Source organism: Leucoraja erinacea, chromosome 15, assembly GCF_028641065.1.
Source record: "Leucoraja erinacea ecotype New England chromosome 15, Leri_hhj_1, whole genome shotgun sequence".
In the NCBI taxonomy this organism is placed as follows: Eukaryota; Metazoa; Chordata; class Chondrichthyes; order Rajiformes; family Rajidae; genus Leucoraja; species Leucoraja erinaceus.
In genome coordinates, this window is record NC_073391.1 from 812027 (window position 1) to 830218 (window position 18192).

The window sequence follows — 18192 nt, forward strand, 5'->3', positions numbered from 1 at the left end:
AGCATCACTGGAGAAAAGGAATAGGTGATGTTTCAGGTCGAGACCCTTCTTCACACTGAGAGTCCGGGGAAAGGGGAACGAGAGATATAGACGGTGATGTAGAGAGATATGAAACATGAATGAACGAGATGCCAAAAGGTAAAGATGATAAAGGGAACAGGCCATTGTTAGCTGTGGGCAAGGTGAAAACGAGTTACAGACAATGAGACTCAACTCAACGACTGAAGCTGGTATGACTGAGTGGGGGAAGGATGGACAGAGGGGATGCAAGGGTTACTTGAAGTGAGTGAAATCAATATTCATACCACTGGGCTGTAAGCTGCCCAAGCAAAATATGAGATGCTGTTCCTCCAATTTGTGTTTAGCCTCACTCTGATATTGGAGGGGCCCCAGGACAGAAAGGTCAGTGTGGGAATGGGGAGGGGAATTAAAGTATTTGGCAACCGGGAGATCAGGTAGGTCCAGGAGGACCGAGCGAAGATGTTCAGCGAAACAATTGCCCAGTCTACGTTTGGTCTCGCCGATGTACAAGAGTCCGCACCTTGAGCAACGAATACAGTAGATGAGGTTGGAGGAGCTGCAAGTGATCCTTTGCCTAACCTGAAAGGACTGCCGAGGTCCCTAGACATAGCCGAGGGAGGAGGTATAGGGAGGGACATGTGGTGCATCTTCTGCGGTTGCAGGGGAAGATACCTGGGGAGGGGGTGGTTTGGGTGGGAAGGGATGAGGTAACCAGGGAGTTGCGGAGGGAACAGTCTCGGCGGAAGGTGGAAAGGGGTGGAGATGGGAAGATGTGACTAGTGGTGGGATCCCGTTGGAGGTGGCGAAGATGTCAGAGGATTATGTGTTGTATGCGACGGCTGATGGGGTGAAAGGTATATTACAGGATATAGATCGGTTACAGGAGTGGGTGGAGAAATGGCAGATGGTTTAATCTGATTAACTGTGAGGTCTTGTATTTTTGGAAGTCAAATGTAATGGGAAAGTAAGGGGAATGACAAGACCCTTAACAGCATCTATGTACTGAGAGATCTTGGGGTCCAAGTCTATAACTCGCTGAAAGTGAGAAGATAAGTAGATGCAGTGGTAAAGAAGGCATGTGGTATACTGGCATTCATCATTCATCATTGAGTATAAGCGTCAGAAAGTCATATCGAAGCTTTATAGGACTTTGTTTGGCCACATTTGGATTATTGAGTGCAGTTGTGGTTGCCCCAATAAACAAAGGGTGCAGAGGCTTCGGAGAGGGAGTTTGCCAGAACGATGCCTGGATTAGAGGGCGTAAGATATAAGAAGAGGTTGGATACATTTGGATTGATATTCTTACAATGTCAGGTTGTGTAGAGACCTGATAGAAATATATAAAGAGCCACAGAGTGGTAGAGACACACAGCACAGAAACAGACCCTTCGGCCCAACTTGCTCATACTGACTAACATGTCCCATCTATACTGGTTCTACCTGTCCGTGTTTGGTCCTTACGCCTCTAAACATTTCCTACCCATGTACTTGTCCAAATGTCTTTTATATGTTCTGCTTCAACTGCCTCCTCCCGCAGCTCATTCCATATACCCACCATGTCCCACAAATCTGATTGAGTGTTTTGAAGATGTGACCAAAAAGGTCGATGAGTGCAGAGCTGTAAATGTGTACATTGACTTCAGCAAAACATTCGACAAGGTTCCGCATGGTAGGCTGCTCTGGTAGGTTAGATCACATGGGATCCAAGGAGAGATAGCTGAATGGATGGAAAATTGGCTTCATGGAAGAAAGCAGAGGGTGATGATGGAAGGTTGCTTCTCAGACTGGAGGCCTGTGACTAGTCGTGTGGCTCAGGGTTCAGTGCTGGGCCCATTACTATTTGTCATCTATATCAATGATTTGGATGAGAGCGTACAGGGCAAGATTAGCAAGTTTGCAGATAATACAAAGTGGGTGTTTTTGCAGATAGTGAAGATTGTGAAAAATTGCAGCAGGATCTTGATCAATTGGCCAGGTGGACTGAGGAATGGTTGATGGAATTTAATACATAGAAAGGTGAGTGAGGTGTTGCATTTTGGGAAGTCTAACATGGGCAGGACCTACACTGAATGGTAGGGCTCTGGGTTGTAGAGCAACAGACAATAGGTGCAGGAGTAGGCCATTCGGCCCTTCGAGCCTGCGCCGCCATTCAATGTGATCATGGCTGATCATCCACAATCATTACCCCATTCCTGCCTTCTGCCCATATCCCCTGACTCTGCTATCATTAAGAGCTCTATTGAACACTGTCTGGAAAGCATCCAGAGAACCAGCCTCCACCACCGAGGCAGAGAATTCCACAGACTCACAACTCTCTGGTTGAAAAGGTTTTCCCTCATCGCCGTTCTAAATGGCTTACCCCTTATTCTTAAACTGTGGCCCCTGGTTCTGGTCTCCCCCAACATTGGGAACATGTTTCCTGCCTCCAGCGAGTCCAAACCCTGAATAATCTTAACTGTTTCAATAAGATACCCTCTCTTCCTTCTAAATTCCAAAATATACAAGCCCAGCCACTCCATTCTATTAAATTATGACAATCCCGCCATCCCGGGTATTAACGCTGCACTCTCAATAGCAAGAATGTCCTTCATCAAATTTGGAGACCAAAACTGCACACAATACTCCAGGTGTGGTCTCACTACGGCCCTGTACAACTGCAGAAGGACCTCTTTGCTCCTATCCTCATCCAGCTTTGTGTCATCTGCAAATTTGCTAATGTTACTTTTAATCCCGTCATCTAGATCATTATGTATATTGTAAATAGCTGCCGTCCAAGCACCGAGCCTTGCAGTACCCCACTAGTCACTGCCTGCTATTCTGAAAGGGACCTGTTATTTGTCTAGTTAAATGTAGTGTTGGTGTTTTTTAACACTGGTTTTAAATGTGTATATGTGAGGGACGGGGGGGAAACCGTTTAAAATCTCTTCCCTGTCCGGGAGACCCGACCTTTTCCCTGTCAGGTCTCCGTTGTCGTTGGGGCCTAGCACCGTGGAGCGGCCTCCAGCCTGAACGACCCGGGGGCTCGGGAGACTGCGGACTACTCACCATCTGGCCGGCCTCGGAGCGTGGGGAGCGGTGGTGACTCGCTGCTGCGACTCGACTCCTGGGGCTCGGAGGCTCCAGCAACGCAGCCGCAGGTCGGTGGACCGGGACATCGGGAGCTCGCAGGTCCGGGGGGAGAGAGAGACCGCTTCCCGGAGCTCCCGCAACGTGACTTCTCCAGCCCGTGTCGCGGGGTTGGAACGATCCGGAGCGGGGTCGTACATCGCCCGACATGGCTTCATGGCCGTGGGACATTCCAGCACTCACCGGGGGCTCCAATTTCGAGACTTTTAGACCGGGAGCGGGGCCGTAAATCGCCCCGCGCGGCCTAAAATGGCCGTGGGACTTATCATCGCCCGCCTGGGGCTTGGACATCGGGAGAGACATGGAGAACAGGGGAGAGAAAATACTTTGCCTTCCATCACAGTTGGTCCACTATGTGATGTTTGTATGAATTAAATTGTGTGTATGTCTAGGAATTGTCTTTGTTTGTATGGCTGTGGAAACAGAATTACGTTTGAGCCTCACTGAGTCTCAAATGACAATAAAAGGTATTGTATTGTATTGTATTGTATTAATCCCTACTCTTTCTTTCCTGTCTGCCAACCAGTTTTCTTTCCATGTCAGCATTCTACCCCCAATACCATGTGCCCTAATTTTGCCCACTAATCTCCAATGTGGAACCTTATCGAATGCTTTCTGAAAGTCCAAGTACACTACATCCACTGGCTCTCCCTTGTCCATTTTCCTAGTTACATCCTCAAAAAATTCCAGAAGATTAGTCAAACATGTTTTCCCTTTCGTAAAACCATGCTGACTCGGACCGATCCTGCTACTGCTATCCAAAAGTTTGCTATTTCATCTTTTATAATTGAATCCAGCATCTTCCCCACCATCGATGTCAGGCTCACTGGTCTACAATTCCCTGTATTCTCTCTCCAGCCTTTCTTAAAAAGTGGGATCTAGGAATGCAGGTCCATGGTTCATTGAAGGTGAAGTCGGTAGCTGAGGTGGTCAAATAGGCTTTTGACACATTGCTTTCTTGAGTATAGAAGTTGGGAGGTCATATTGCAGTTGTGTAAGACATTGGTGAGACCACATATAGAATATTGCGTTCAGTTCTGGGCACCATGTTATAGGAAATATGTTGAGAAGCTGGAAATGGCACAGGGAAGATTTACAAGGATGTTCCAGAACTGGGGGTGGTGAACTATAGGGAGAGGTTGAGTTGGCTGAGACTCTGCTGCTTGGAGAGCAGGAGGATGTAGGGTGAACATATCGAGGTGTATAAAATCATGAGAGGAATAGATCGGGTAGATGCACAGTCTCTTGCCCAGAGTAGGTGAATCGAGGACACTGGTTTAAGGTGAAGGGGAAAAGATTTAATAGGAATCTGAAGGGTAACTTTCTCAAACAAAGGGTGGTGGGTGTTGTTTGTAAGTGATCTATTACAAAGTCTGAAGTGAACCATTAGTCTTTTATTAAGATCATAAAGAGAGAGCATTACACACAGCTATGCTCATCACATCAGCTCACGTATTAAGTGCCGTGGCATAACGACAGGCTGACAAAAGTACAGTGGTCATGATGCCCAAAACCCGGACTGGATTATATGGTGGAATGTGTGACATACATAATATCTAGTGGAGATTGTATAGGCATGGATTAATATGGTTAATCTACATCCTTCCTCTTAAAGAAGCAATGCATAATTAAAAAAACACTTGTCGGAATATATTGTAAAACTCCAATATAGGGCGAGTGCACTTTACTTGTACGCGTAAAATAAAGCAAATCGTACACTGTTCAGACATAGCCGTTGAATTTTCCAGTTTTCGGATTCGGCTTGCAAACACATCCTGCACACATACGGTAGTACCCATCTTTTTTCTTCACTGGAGATTGACCAGGAGAAGGTACGGGTGTTGTCGGCGTTACGGGTGAAAGCGGGGACTGTCGTGGCAGTGGCTGGAGTGGTGAGGTAGCTGGTGAGGCAATGGGACTCAGGCCAGCTGGCGGCCATGGAACCATGGGAGCAGTCCCGTTAGTCCATGAAGGGGTCACGGACGGTTGGTCAGGGTATTGACGTGGAAGTGATGGCTCGTTAACCAGGCGGAGATGCTGGCGAGTGCGTTGGTAGATGTCGTTGGCAACACTGACCAGGTGGGAGCGTGGCTCTTCAGTGGACCTCAGAACGCCAGTCAGGTGGTCATAGCCTTTGGGCGACTGCAAACGGACGAGTGGCCCTTTGGTAAGTGGCGGGAGACATAGGCAACAGGAAGGAGACTCTTGCCGCCGCCTTGTAAGCAGGCAGCACCCAGCCTGTACTGGGAGGCATCGCAAGTTAGGGTGACGGGCTGCTCGACATCGAAGTATGTGAGTGGGAGTGCAAAACATTTGTTGTGTGAGGGTGTCGAACGCCCTCTGTTGGTGCTCGTGCCAGGACCAGCGCGTGTCCTTGTGAGTTAACTGCTGCAGCGGGGCTGAGAGTTGGCTAAAGTATGCGATGAACTTTCTCAGGGAGCCTAGAAATTGTTGCAGAGCAGTTATGTCTGTGGCGCTCCATGACCAAGTTGGTGTGTTGGCACAATTTCTGGAACATTCGGAGGAGGCACTCGGGGTCATCAACAGACTCAGCCTGGGCCATGACAAACCCCCCTCATCATGTTGCTCTGGAGCGTAATGGAAGTAATGGAAGCCCTGTGCCCGCAGGGTGGCTTCGGTACCAACCACGTTGAGGGGGATGGAGGCTTTACCTCGTGGGTTGCATTAATGTGGGCTGCACGAATGAACACTGCAAATTCCACCTGAAAGATGCGCAAACGTTCCTCGAGGTTGCCATCCTATACCAAAGGATCGGGCTTGCGAAAAGACTCAGCCATGGCAAGAAACCGAATATGTGGCACAAAAAAAACAAACTAAAATAAACTGGCTAAGTGGTTCAAACACTCTGACGCCATGTTCGTAAGTGATCCGTTACAAAGTCAGGAGTGAACTATGAGTCTTTTATTAAAATCATAAAGAGAGAACGTTACACACAGCTGTGCTCATCACATCAGCTCAAGTAAAACGTGCCGTGGCATAACAACAGGCTGACAAAAGTACAGTGGTCATGATGCCCAAAACCCGGACTGGATTATGTGGTGGAATGTGTGGCATGCATATTATGTGTAGTGGAGATTGTATAGGCATGGATTACTATGGTTAATCTACAGGTGTATGGAACAAGCTGCCAGAGGAGGTCGTTGAGGCAGGGACTATCCCAACATTTAAGAAACAATTAGAGAGGTCCATCGTTAGGACAGGTTTGGAGTTATATGGACCAATCGCAGGCAGGTGGGACTAGTGTAGTTGACACACTCCTTGTACACACACGCCTGTGTAGCCATGTACAAATCTAATTCACAGACGACACCACCAGTGTGGGCCGGTTATCAAACAATGATGAGACGGAGGACAGGAAGGAGATCGAGAACCTCGTGTCCTGGTGTCGAGACAACAAACTTTCTCTCAATGACTGCATGACCAAGGAGATAGTGATCGGCTTCAGGAAGTGAAGGGGTACACATGCCCCAGTTTACATTGACGACACGGTAGTAGAGATGGTTAAGTGCTTTAAGTAGGGATCATGACAGAGGCCTCCTCGTGGTGATCTCCGGAAATGACGACACGATGCACTCTGTGACGATTCGGGCGACCAATTCTGTCAACATGTTGGACGACGATGGAAGCCAACAGCGAGCTACATCATCTGACACACGAGCAAAGAGTGCTTTAAGTTCCTAGAAGTAAATGTCACCAACAACTTGTCCTGTCAAGCTACAGTATGTCAAAGCAATGGCCAAGAAAGCACTCCGCCTCTATTTTCTTAGAAGGCTTAGGAAGTTCAGCATGTCCCCAACAGCTCTCACCAACTTCTACAGTAGCGCCATAGAAAGCATTTTACCGGGATGCATCACAGATTGGTTTGGCAACAGCTCCATCCAAGACCGCAGGAAATTGCAGCGAATTGTGGACGCAGCCCAGACCATCACACAAACCAACCTCCCTTTTATTGAATCCATTCATACCTCACGCTGCCTCAACAAGGCCAGCAGCATGATCAATGACAAGTTACACCCTGGCCACTCCCTCCTCTCCCCTCTCTCATCAGGCAAAAGGTATAGAAGTGTAAAACGCACACCTCCAGATTCAGGGACAGTTTCTTCCTGGCTGTTATCAGGTAACTGAACCGTCCCATGACCAATAGGATGACCTTCCATCTACCTCATTGGAGACCCTCGGACTATCATTAATCAGACAACTGAACTTGATCTTGTACTAAACGTTATTCCATTTATCCTATATCTGTACACTGGGTGCTTCATTTAATCATGTTTAGTCTTTCTGCTGACTGGATAGCATGCACCAAAAAAGCTTTTCACTACATATTGCTGCATGTGACAATAAACAAAACAAAACTAATCTAAACGTCTATATGATCACCTCTTGTCCTCCTCAAGGAGGTCTTTTGTATCTTGTTATTTTTTTTATTTTGTTATGTTCTTGGTGTGGCTACATTTCTGCCTACAATATGTAGATGGGATCACAAGATAGATTTAATGATATTTTTCTTTCTTTTCTTAGGCATAGGTATTTTTCCTTTGGTCAACTCATCAGTTTTTTCTTGATTTGTGGTTTTTGCATTCCTCATTTTCTGAAAGCTCCAGCTCCAGAGTGTCTTCAGTGGAGTCTTCTTTGGATTGAATACATTTTCCCTCGGAGCCTGTGCTTTAAGTAGTTCAAAAATCTCATGTCCCGTTTCCCCAATGGTTTGATGCAATGAAACTGCATGAAACTGCTGATTAATTATTTCCTTGTCAGCAGATTATTGTTGCGCTGTGTGTTTTCACATTCTTGAGCGTTCATTTCTATCATTGATATGACAGCTGTTTTTTACATTTTCCTTGGATGCCTCCAATGTCACCAAAATAAATGCTGATGAGTTTCCAGTATTCTGACCTCTCCTCATTACTGGCTTTGTGTGGGAAGGAACTGCAGATGCCGGTTTAAACTGAAGATAGACACAAAAAGCTGCAGTAACTCAGCGGGACCCAGCATCTCTGGAAAAAAGGAATAGGGGACGTTTTGGACCTTTTTCAGACTTTTCTGTTTGTGTCTTATAGTGGTTGTATTGAGTTGTGAGCAGAAAAACTACGACCAGCCACATTCCTTGCTCTCGCTTATACTTCAACAAATTCCACTTGCTTCTGAAGGTGAGAGCAATTGCTTTGCCTTTGACTCCAGTCCCACACCTTTGCCCCGATGCTGTCCCTGCAATGTCTTTATTTTCTGACAATATCTACAATGGTTTGGGTGTTCAAACCCTTACTACAGGCAGCCACCCTAATGTTGATAGCATCTTAAAACTCAATGAGTTTATCAGGTGCTGGCCAGTGTGGCTAATTCTAAATGTTCTGTGATCCAGTTTACATGTAGATACAATCGGCAAACTCCAAAGGCGGTCTCCCACCTTAGGTTTTTGCCAATTTTCTAACCAAATGCCTAAGCATGCCGAAGAAGGGTCTCGACCCGAAACGTCACCCATTCCTTCTCTCCAGAGAATCTGCCTGTCCCGCTGATTTACTCCAGTTTTTTGTGTCTATAGACTGTAACCATTCATCTATTTATGTGTTCTTTTTATTTTTCTTAACACCCAAGGCAACTATTCTGCTATTCCACGTCTGTAACTAAATTCTCTTTTCCTGAAGAAATGATCTAATGATCTGATCTTCTCCAGTTCTGTGAACTTTTTCACTTTGTTTAAATTTCCCTTGCATACCAAAAAAAAAGAACCACTTATCAGTTAATTTGTGATCAAAGTAACTGTCTCATTCCTGTTCCTTGTTTTCTAGAATTTTGTCAAATTTGATGCTGTTGGCTTTGGTTTCCATTCTTTGGGAAGTATCTTCCAATTGAATCTTCAAGAACTTTAGCCAGTTCTTGCCCAACAAACTAGGTCTTGGCACTGAACAATGATATCAGTGCTATTGATATAACTTGATTTGCTACATTAACTGAGTAGATTCTCAGAATTGCAGTCTGGTCTGCAAAAGAATGCAAAAGAAGCACTTCTGTAGTTGGTCTTGCACCATTTGATCTTGGTATCAACATGCTTTTGATGGTGTTTAAGAGGGAACTGCAGATGCTGGAGAATCGAAGGTTACACAAAAAAGCTGGAGAAACTCAGCGGGTGCAGCAGCATCTATGGAGCGAAGGAAATAGGCAACGTTTCGGGCCGAAACCCTTCTTCAGACTGATCGGGGGCGGGGGTGGGTGGGGACAAGAAAGGGAAAAGGAGGAGTAGCCAGAAGGCTGGGGGATGGGAGGAGACAGCAGGGGGGCTGAGGAAGGGGAGGAGACAGCAAGGACTAACAAAATTGGGAGAATTCGATGTTCATGCCCCCGGGGTGCAGACTCCCCAAACGGAATATGAGGTGCTGTTCCTCCAATTTCCGGTGCTGCTCGCTGTGGCCATGGAGGAGACCCAGGACAGAGTGGTCGGAGGCGGAGTGGGAGGGGGAGTTGAAGTGCTGAGCCACCGGGAGGTCAGCTTGGTTATTGCGGACCGAGCGGAGGTGTTCGGCGAAACGATCGCCCAACCTCCGCTTGGTCTCACCGATATAGATCTGCTGACATCTAGAGCAGCGGACGCAATAGATGAGGTTGGAAGAGATGCAGGTAAACCTCTGTCGCACCTGGAACGATTGCTTGGGTCCTTGAACGGAGTCGAGGGGGGAGGTAAAGGGACAAGTGTTGCATCTCTTGCGGTTGCAAGGGAAAGTGCCCGGGGAGGGGGTGGACCGAGAGGGAAGGGAAGAGTTGACAAGGGAGTTATGGAGGGAGCGGTCTTTGCGGAAGGCAGATATGGGGGGAGATGGAAAGATGTGGTGAGTAGTGGGGTCACGTTGGAGGTGGCGAAACTGACGGAGGATTACTTTTTGTATGTGACGGCTGGTGGGGTGAAAGGTGAGGACTAGGGGGACTCGGCCCTTGTTGCGAGTGCGGGGATGGGGAGAGAGAGCAGTGTTGCGGGGTATGGAAGAGACCCTGGTGCGAGCCTCATTTATGGTGGAGGAGGGGAACCCCCGTTCCCTGAATAGTGAGGACATTTCAGATGTCCTGGTGTGGAACGCCTCATCCGTGGAGCAGATGCGGCGTAGACGGAGGAATTGGGAGTAGGGGATGGAGTCCTTACAGGAAGCAGGGTGGGAAGAAGTGTAGTCCAGATAGCCATGGGAGTCAGTGGGTTTATAGTGTATGTCGGTTAGAAGTCTATCGCCTGCAATGGAGATAGTGAGGTCAAGGAATGGTAGGAAAGTGTCGGAAATGGTCCAGGTGTATTTGAGTGCCGGATGGAAGTTAGTGGTGAAGTGGATGAAGTCAGTCAGTTGTGTGCGGGTGCAGGAGGTGGCACCAAAGCAGTCGTCGATGTAGCAGAGGTAGAGGTCGGGGATGGGGCCCTGGTATGTATTGAACAAGGATTGCTCAACGTAACCTACAAATAGGCAGGCATAGCTGGGGCCCATGCGTGTGCCCATAGCTACGCCTTGTATTTGGAGGAAGTGGGAGGAGTCGAACGTGAAGTTATTGAGGGTAAGGACCAGCTCCGCTAGGCGGAGGAGAGTGTCAGTGGCTGGGTATGGGTTGCTTCTCTGGTCGAGGAAGAACCGGAGGGCTGTGAGACCATCGTGGTGGGGGATGGAGGTGTATAGTGATTGGACGTCCATGGTGAAGATGAGGGGGTGAGGGCCTAGAGGATTGAATGCGCGGAGACGACGGAGAGTGTCTGAGGTGTCTTGGACATAGGTAGGGAGGGATTTAACCAAGGGTGATAGGATGGAGTCAAGGTATTTGGAAATGAGTTCGGTGGGGCACGAACAGGCGGAGACAATGGGTCTTCCGGGACAATCAGGTTTGTGGATTTTAGGGAGAAGGTAAAATCGGGCTGTGCGGGGCTGGGGAACGATAAGGTTGGAGGCTCGGTCCGGTAGGGCATTGGAGTGGATGAAGTTGGTGATGGTGCTGGAGATGGTGGCCTGGTGCTCGTCAGTGGGGTCATGGTCCAGGGGTAAGTAGGAGGAGGTGTCCGATAGTTGGTGCGTGGCCTCAGCTTTGTAGAGATCGGCGCGCCAGACTACCACGGCACCTCCCTTGTCAGCGGGTTTGATAACCAAATCTGGGTTGTTGCGGAGTGAGTCGATGGCAGAACGTTCATGTGGTGAGAGATTGGAGTGAGACAGGGGAGTGGAGAAGTTGAGGCGGTTGATGTCGCGACGGCAGTTATTGATAAAAAGTTCTAAAGCCGGAAATTGGCCACGAGGGGGGTTCCACGAGGAGGGGGTGCGTTGGAGACGGGAAAAGGGGTCATCAGTGGGGGGCGAGGACTCCTTCGCATGGAAGTGCGCTGTGAGGCGGAGGCGACGGTAGAAGCGTTCCAAGTCGTGGTGGGCGCGGAATTCATTGAGGTGGGGACGGAGGGGGACAAAGGTAAGACCTCTGTTGAGGACGGACCGTTCGGTGTTGGAGAGGGGGAGGTCGGGGGGGATGGTGAACACTCGACAGGGATGGGGGTTGGGGCCGGAGGAAGGCAGGTGGGGACGAGGCGATGTGTGGTGGGGGGGGGTGGTGTTTTTGATGGTGTTTTCCCATTGAACATAAGTTCTACCTTAAACACATTTTAATATGGCCAGGTTTGTTTTTGGTTGTATCTGCTAAACAATCCCACATCCCAATCCTAGATTAGAGGCACAGTGGTATGTTTGGCTGTCTCCCAGTGGCAGAGACCTGGGTTTGATCCTGATCTCGGGTGCTGTCTGTGTGAAGTTTGCATGTTCCCCCTGTGATCATGTGCGTTTCCTCCAAGTGCTTCAGTTTCTTTTCATATCCCAAAGACATGGGGATTTGTAGGTTAATTGGCTTCTGTAAATTACCCCCAGTATGTAGGTAGTGGATGTATAAGTAAGACAACTTAGAACCAGTGTGAAAGGGTGATTGATAGTCGGTGTGGACTCAGTGGGCCGAAAAGCCTGTTTGCATGCTGTATCTTTTGAACAATCAATCCCAGCTTGTACCTTCACCTACCAGACTGTACACATGAAAGATATTCATGACAGCGGCCATGTAAGTTGACCCTGCCTTCCATGTGCTCATGGCTGTTGGACACATACACTGGAAGTTTCATTTTTTCTTGGTGAGCCCTATTTTTAGGCATCAAAGACGATTAGTTAACAGACCAAGCAAATATTGGAATCATGTACTGCATTAGATCGATAACATTCTTCTGTTTTTTATACTTTCATGATCCCATTGTAACTCCTTGGTTTGTGCACTGACTGGACTCTTTGGGAAGAACTGCATGGATTGGCAGTTGTCTACTATAGGCCACCATTTCCAGAGGCACTAGGTGAGGCTCCTTGACCTTCTGCAAGACTCTAGTTCTCCAACTAGTTTCACTGTCCTCCTGAGTAGTTTACTCTGTGTGTACACCTCCTTGTCACTCTATCTCATCCAACAATGAACCATTCTACATCTCCTCGATTATCGTCGGCTTTGATCTGTTCTTTTCACACCTTACATTGAAACAAAGAAAATAGGTGCAGAAGTAGGCCATTTGGCCCTTCGAGACAGCACCGCCATTCAATATGATCATGGCTGATCATCCAAAACCAGTACACTGTCCCTGCTTTTTCGCCATATCCCTTGATTCCGTTAGCCCTAAGAGCGATATCTGATGCTCTCTTGAAAATATCCAGTGAATTGGCCTCCACTGCCTTCTGTGGCAGAGAATTCCACATGCTCTATGTACCCTTCCACATCTCGTTTCCCTCTGCCCGACTTGAAAGGTCTCGACTTGAAACGTCACCCATTCCTTCTCTCTAGAGATGCTACCTGTCCTGCTGAGTTACACCAGCTTTTTGTCTCCACAGTGCATTCAGAAAGTATTAAGACCCCTTCACTTTGTCCACGTTTTGTTACACTACAGCCTTATTTTAAAATTGATTAAATTCATTTTTTTATCATCAATCTACATCAATACCCTAGAATGAGGAAGTGAAAACAGGTGTTTAAAAATGTTTGCAATTTTTGCCTTATAGCGCCAGAGACCTGGCTTCAATCCTGACTACGGGTGCTGTCTGTACAGAGTTTGTACGTTCTCCCCGTGACCTGCGTGGGTTCCCTCCGGGATCTCCAGTTTTCTCCCACACTCCAAAGACGTACAGGCTTGTAGGTTAATTGACTTGGTACAAATGTAATTTGTCCCTAGTGCGTAGGATAGTGTTAACGTGCGGGGATCGCTGGACGGTGCAGACCCGGTGGGCCGAAGGGCCTGTTTTCCGTGCTGTATCTCTAAATTAATTGAAACTAAGCAATCAATTTGCTTTCCAGTGTTGCTAAAATCCAGATTTATTGCTCCAAAGTGCTGTCATATATCAGAAGCTCCTGTAAGTGCAAGAGACCTCAGATTTCAGCAATTGTTGCTAGATTCCACAAAACCTCCCACTCATGGCAAAGCAACGTCTGATCTTGTGTATCTTCTCTGGCATCGTTCTCTATAACCTACATTTCAAAATAAGGAAAGAATGGCATTACTTGATGCAAAGGAGCCCACAAAGATCAAAATATTAATAGATTTCATTGAAAAATGAAGATCTGTTGTGATGCTGAAAATGAAAGAATAACTATTCAGCGTCACAATGTATAACAGATTTTGATGCTTTGCCGCTGGTAATCAGTACAATCTGTTCCTTAAAAATATACTGTAAATTACATAGTTCATTATCCTTATCATAAAACAGTCAATTTTTTAACTCAGAAGATAGACTCAAAATGCTGGAGTATGTTAGCGAGACAGGCAGCATCTCTGGACAGTTGTGTCCTAGTTAATTTTTTTACCTCATTAAACAACGGTTCACTATCTGCATATGTATAAACAAAAGATGCAACAGTGAACTGCTGGGTTGATTCCTCACTGTGACATGCAGAATTCTACTGCATTTTGTTAAATGCAGAAGGCTGAAGGAACTCCCCATCCCCACGTTGCTATCACTGGTATGCTGCTCTCTCTCATAAGATCATAGGATCATGTGGTAGGAGCAGAATTAGGCCATTCGGCCCATCAATTCTACTCCGCCATTCATTCATGCCTGATTTATCTCTCCCTCCTAAACCCATTCTCCTGCTTTCTCCCCATAAACCCTGACACCTGTACTAATCAAGAATCTATCTATCACTGCCTTAAATGTATCCACTGACTTTGCCTCCACAGCCGTCTGTGGCAAAAGACATTTTTTGACTAAAGAAATTCCTCCTCATCTCTAGCCCTAGACTCTCCAACAAGTGAAAATATCTTCTCCACATCTACTCTATCCAAGCCTTTCATCTTTAAATCCTCCCTAAAAACTCACTTTTATTCACTGGCTTTCGACACTGGCTGAGACATTGTTCCTGTTTTAGTGCTTTTAATGTCTTTTAATTTTTAGTTTTTATAGTCCTGTCGTCTTAATGGTTTTAGTAGTTTGTAATAACTTTTTGTTGACTTCCCATGTACAGCACTTTGTGGTAACTGATGTTGTCTAAAAGCGCTTTATAAATAAAGTTATTATATTATTATTATTATTATTATTATTATTATTATTATTATTATTATTATTATTATTATTGTGCAGTGAGTACAGGCCCAGTGTTGTTAAATGCTCATCATAGGTTAACCTACTCATTCCTGGAATTATTCTTGTAAACCTCCTCTGGACCCTCTCCAAAGCCAGCACATCCTTCCTCTGATATGGTGCCGATGATTGCTCACAATATTCCAAAGGCAACCTGACCTGCACCGTATAGAGCCTCAACATTACATCCCTTTGTATACAAGCCCTCTCGAAATAAATGCTAGCATTGCGTTTTCTTTCTTTACTACTGATTCGACTTGCAAAATAACTTTTTGGGAATCCTGCTCCATCACTCCCAAGTCTCTTTGCACCTCCGATTTCTGGATTCTCTCCCCATTTAGAAAATAGTCTACGCCTTTATTCCTACTATCAAAATGCATGACTCCACACTTTGCTACACTATATTCCATCTGCCACTTCTCTGCCCACTCTCCCAACCTGCCCAAGTCCTTCTGCAGAGTCCCTGCTTTCTCTACACTACCTGCCACTCCAACTATTTTTGTATCATCCGCAAATTTGGCCACAAAGCCTTCAATCCCCTCGTCCAAATCATTAATATACAACGTGAAGAGTAGCGGCCCCAGCACCGAGCCCTGCGTAACTCCACTAGTCACTGGCAGCCACCCAGAAAACAACTAATTATTGCCACTCTTTGCTTTCTGCCATCCAGCCAACCTGATATCCACGCTAGTATCCCCCCTTTGATACTGTGGGCTCTCACCTTCCTTAGCTCTCACGTGTGGCACCTTATCAAAGTCTTTCTGATACATGCAATGGTTAAAGCAATAAGTTTATCTAGATTATGGGTAATTTCTATTTCAACACTCCAGCATTGCCAGCTAACACACTGGCATGCACAGAACACAGACATTTCCTCAGGAAAGATAAAAGGTTGGTATAAAATGCTTAAATCTATATTTATCTTTATCACTTCAACTAAAACATGTCAGCTACTCTATAATTCTCCTATTATAAACATGCAGTTTTAAACACAGCTTCAAATAGCAATCTTTATGCCTGGTAACCTTTTACACTTCCTTCATGATTTGAGATTTAAAGTACAATGCATTCAAAATTACAGATTGATGACATTGGTGGGAAAATATATTGAGTGTTTACAAAATATTGCATTACATGATATTATAGCGGCAAATTATTTGAAATAAATATTTCGCTATTACAAAAGAGTCTAATATAATATGGCTCAAAATATATTAACAGGGTGGAGTGAGTGGAGATACTCAAGTATGTTGTGGATCATGGATATTAGCATCATAGAATCATACAGCTAGGAAACAGGCCCTTCAGCCCAACTTGCCCATGCTGTTCAGGATTCCCAACTATACTACTCCCATCTGAGAAAAGTTGGGTTTGTCATTTGATAGAGGTCTGGTGGATGATTGTGGTCACAGTCTAACTAAATACAATGAAGATAACCACAAAATGCTGGAGTAACACAGCAGGACAGGCAGCATCTCTGGGGAGAAGGAATGGATGACATTTTGAGTCGTGACCCTTCTTCAGGCTGAGGGTTGGGGAGAGGGAAACACAGAGATATGCAAGGGTAAGGTGTGAAAACGACAGATCAATGCAGACAATGCTGAGGAAATGCAGAATGGTTCATTGATAGCTGAGGGGAAGGTGGCAAGGAGGCATGCAATCCATAAAATGAATCAGGAGGACGGTGAAACAAGTCGGAGTACTAGGGTGGGAGAGGGAAGGAGAGAGAGATAGGGAAAGCGAGGGCTACTGGAATTAGAGAAATCATTATTCATACTGCTGGGTTGAAAGCTGCCCAAGCGAAATATGAGGTGCTGTTCCTTCAATTTGCATTAGGCCTCACTCTGACAATCATTGGTGCACCTGAGACCTGTACCAAAAGATTAGCCTTGAACTTTAAGGGGCAATTTACAATATCCTCATCCTGCATGTCTTTGTGGAACTGGAGCACCTGGAAGAAACTCATGCTTTCACACAGACAATGAGCAAACTCTATACCAGACAACAGGGCAGAATCAAAAGAAGGTTCCTGACCCGGAGCGTCACCTATCGATAGCAATGTTGTAAAATTTTGAGATTTAAAAAATCAAGTCTGCAATTTATCCCATCAGATTAAGGTAGGTTTTAGAGCAATTATATTTTCTCCTCCATATGAATAATATCAAACAATTGGAACTGCTTTCTTTTCCTTGATAACAATACTGAAAAATATGAATTCCATAGTTTGCGACTTTCATTTTGCATCATATTTTTAATGTGCACACACTAACACAGTCGAACAGTAACAGGCAATCAAATCAACACACAAAACATTTTCCATAAAAAAGGTTTTATTTACTGCAAAAACTTACAGTATTTTATTTGCAGTGTTTGCATGCTCCTTTATAACATTTTACATAACATTTTACAGTACAACTTGATTATTAAAACAAGGACAGCTTCAATTCGTGATTTTAAAAAAAATGTATACAACAATGACCCCAATCATCCCATTCCAACCACTCATTACTCTTGACTCAACCAAAATTATTTCTGAAATATTGGTCATAAATTTGGTGCAAAAATGCTCCCAAATAAGGCTCAGAATGCACCGGAGATCATCTGAAACCCCAGAGCTTCCAGGGCCCTGAAGCGGTCCCTGGACTCTGGCCACAATGGTCTTTGAGCTTCGCATTTGTGATATGCGCTGCGTGCACTTATTTCACATAAAATATTTGTAATCCTGCCATGCCACCCCCCTGTTTGAAAAGCTTCGTACGGGCCTGGTGTATAATATTTTTGACATAGGTCATAGGCCTTTCTTACATATGCTGTCACAACGCACTGTAGTCTCTAATCAACACTTCAGTAATTTTCCTTGCCCTCCATTTCAGAATAATAGTGTTTTAAGCTGATAACTCGACACTAGCACTGGCAATAAATAAAAAGAGCAGCTTTCCAGCCCTTATCTCATTGGCCTCGCTCGGCTGCAAATCGGTGTCAATCTGGTGGACTTTTCCTCTCGTCGTGGGGGTGGGGGATTGGGAGGGGCCTCACAAGTGGAATAGCCTAGGGCCTCTCTTTATCTAAATCCGGCCCTGCAGCTAACAATGGCCTGTTTCTTTTATCATCGTTACGCTTTTGCATATCTTTCATTCATTGTTCTTTGTCTCTCTACATCATCGTCTATATCTCTCGTTACCCTTATTCCTAACTATTCTGAAGAATGATCTCGACCCGAGACATCACCCATTCCTTCTCTCCAAAGATGCTGCCTGTCCCGTTGAGTTTCTCCAGCATTTTGTGTCTATCTATGTATTCAATTATGAAGCAAGTTTCTAGGGACCAAATGGCCAACTCGCCCTTCTTTCTTTTCTGTTCTTATGTACCCAGTAGCATAAATTCACCACAGGGCTTATATAGTTAAATTTGGGATTAAATT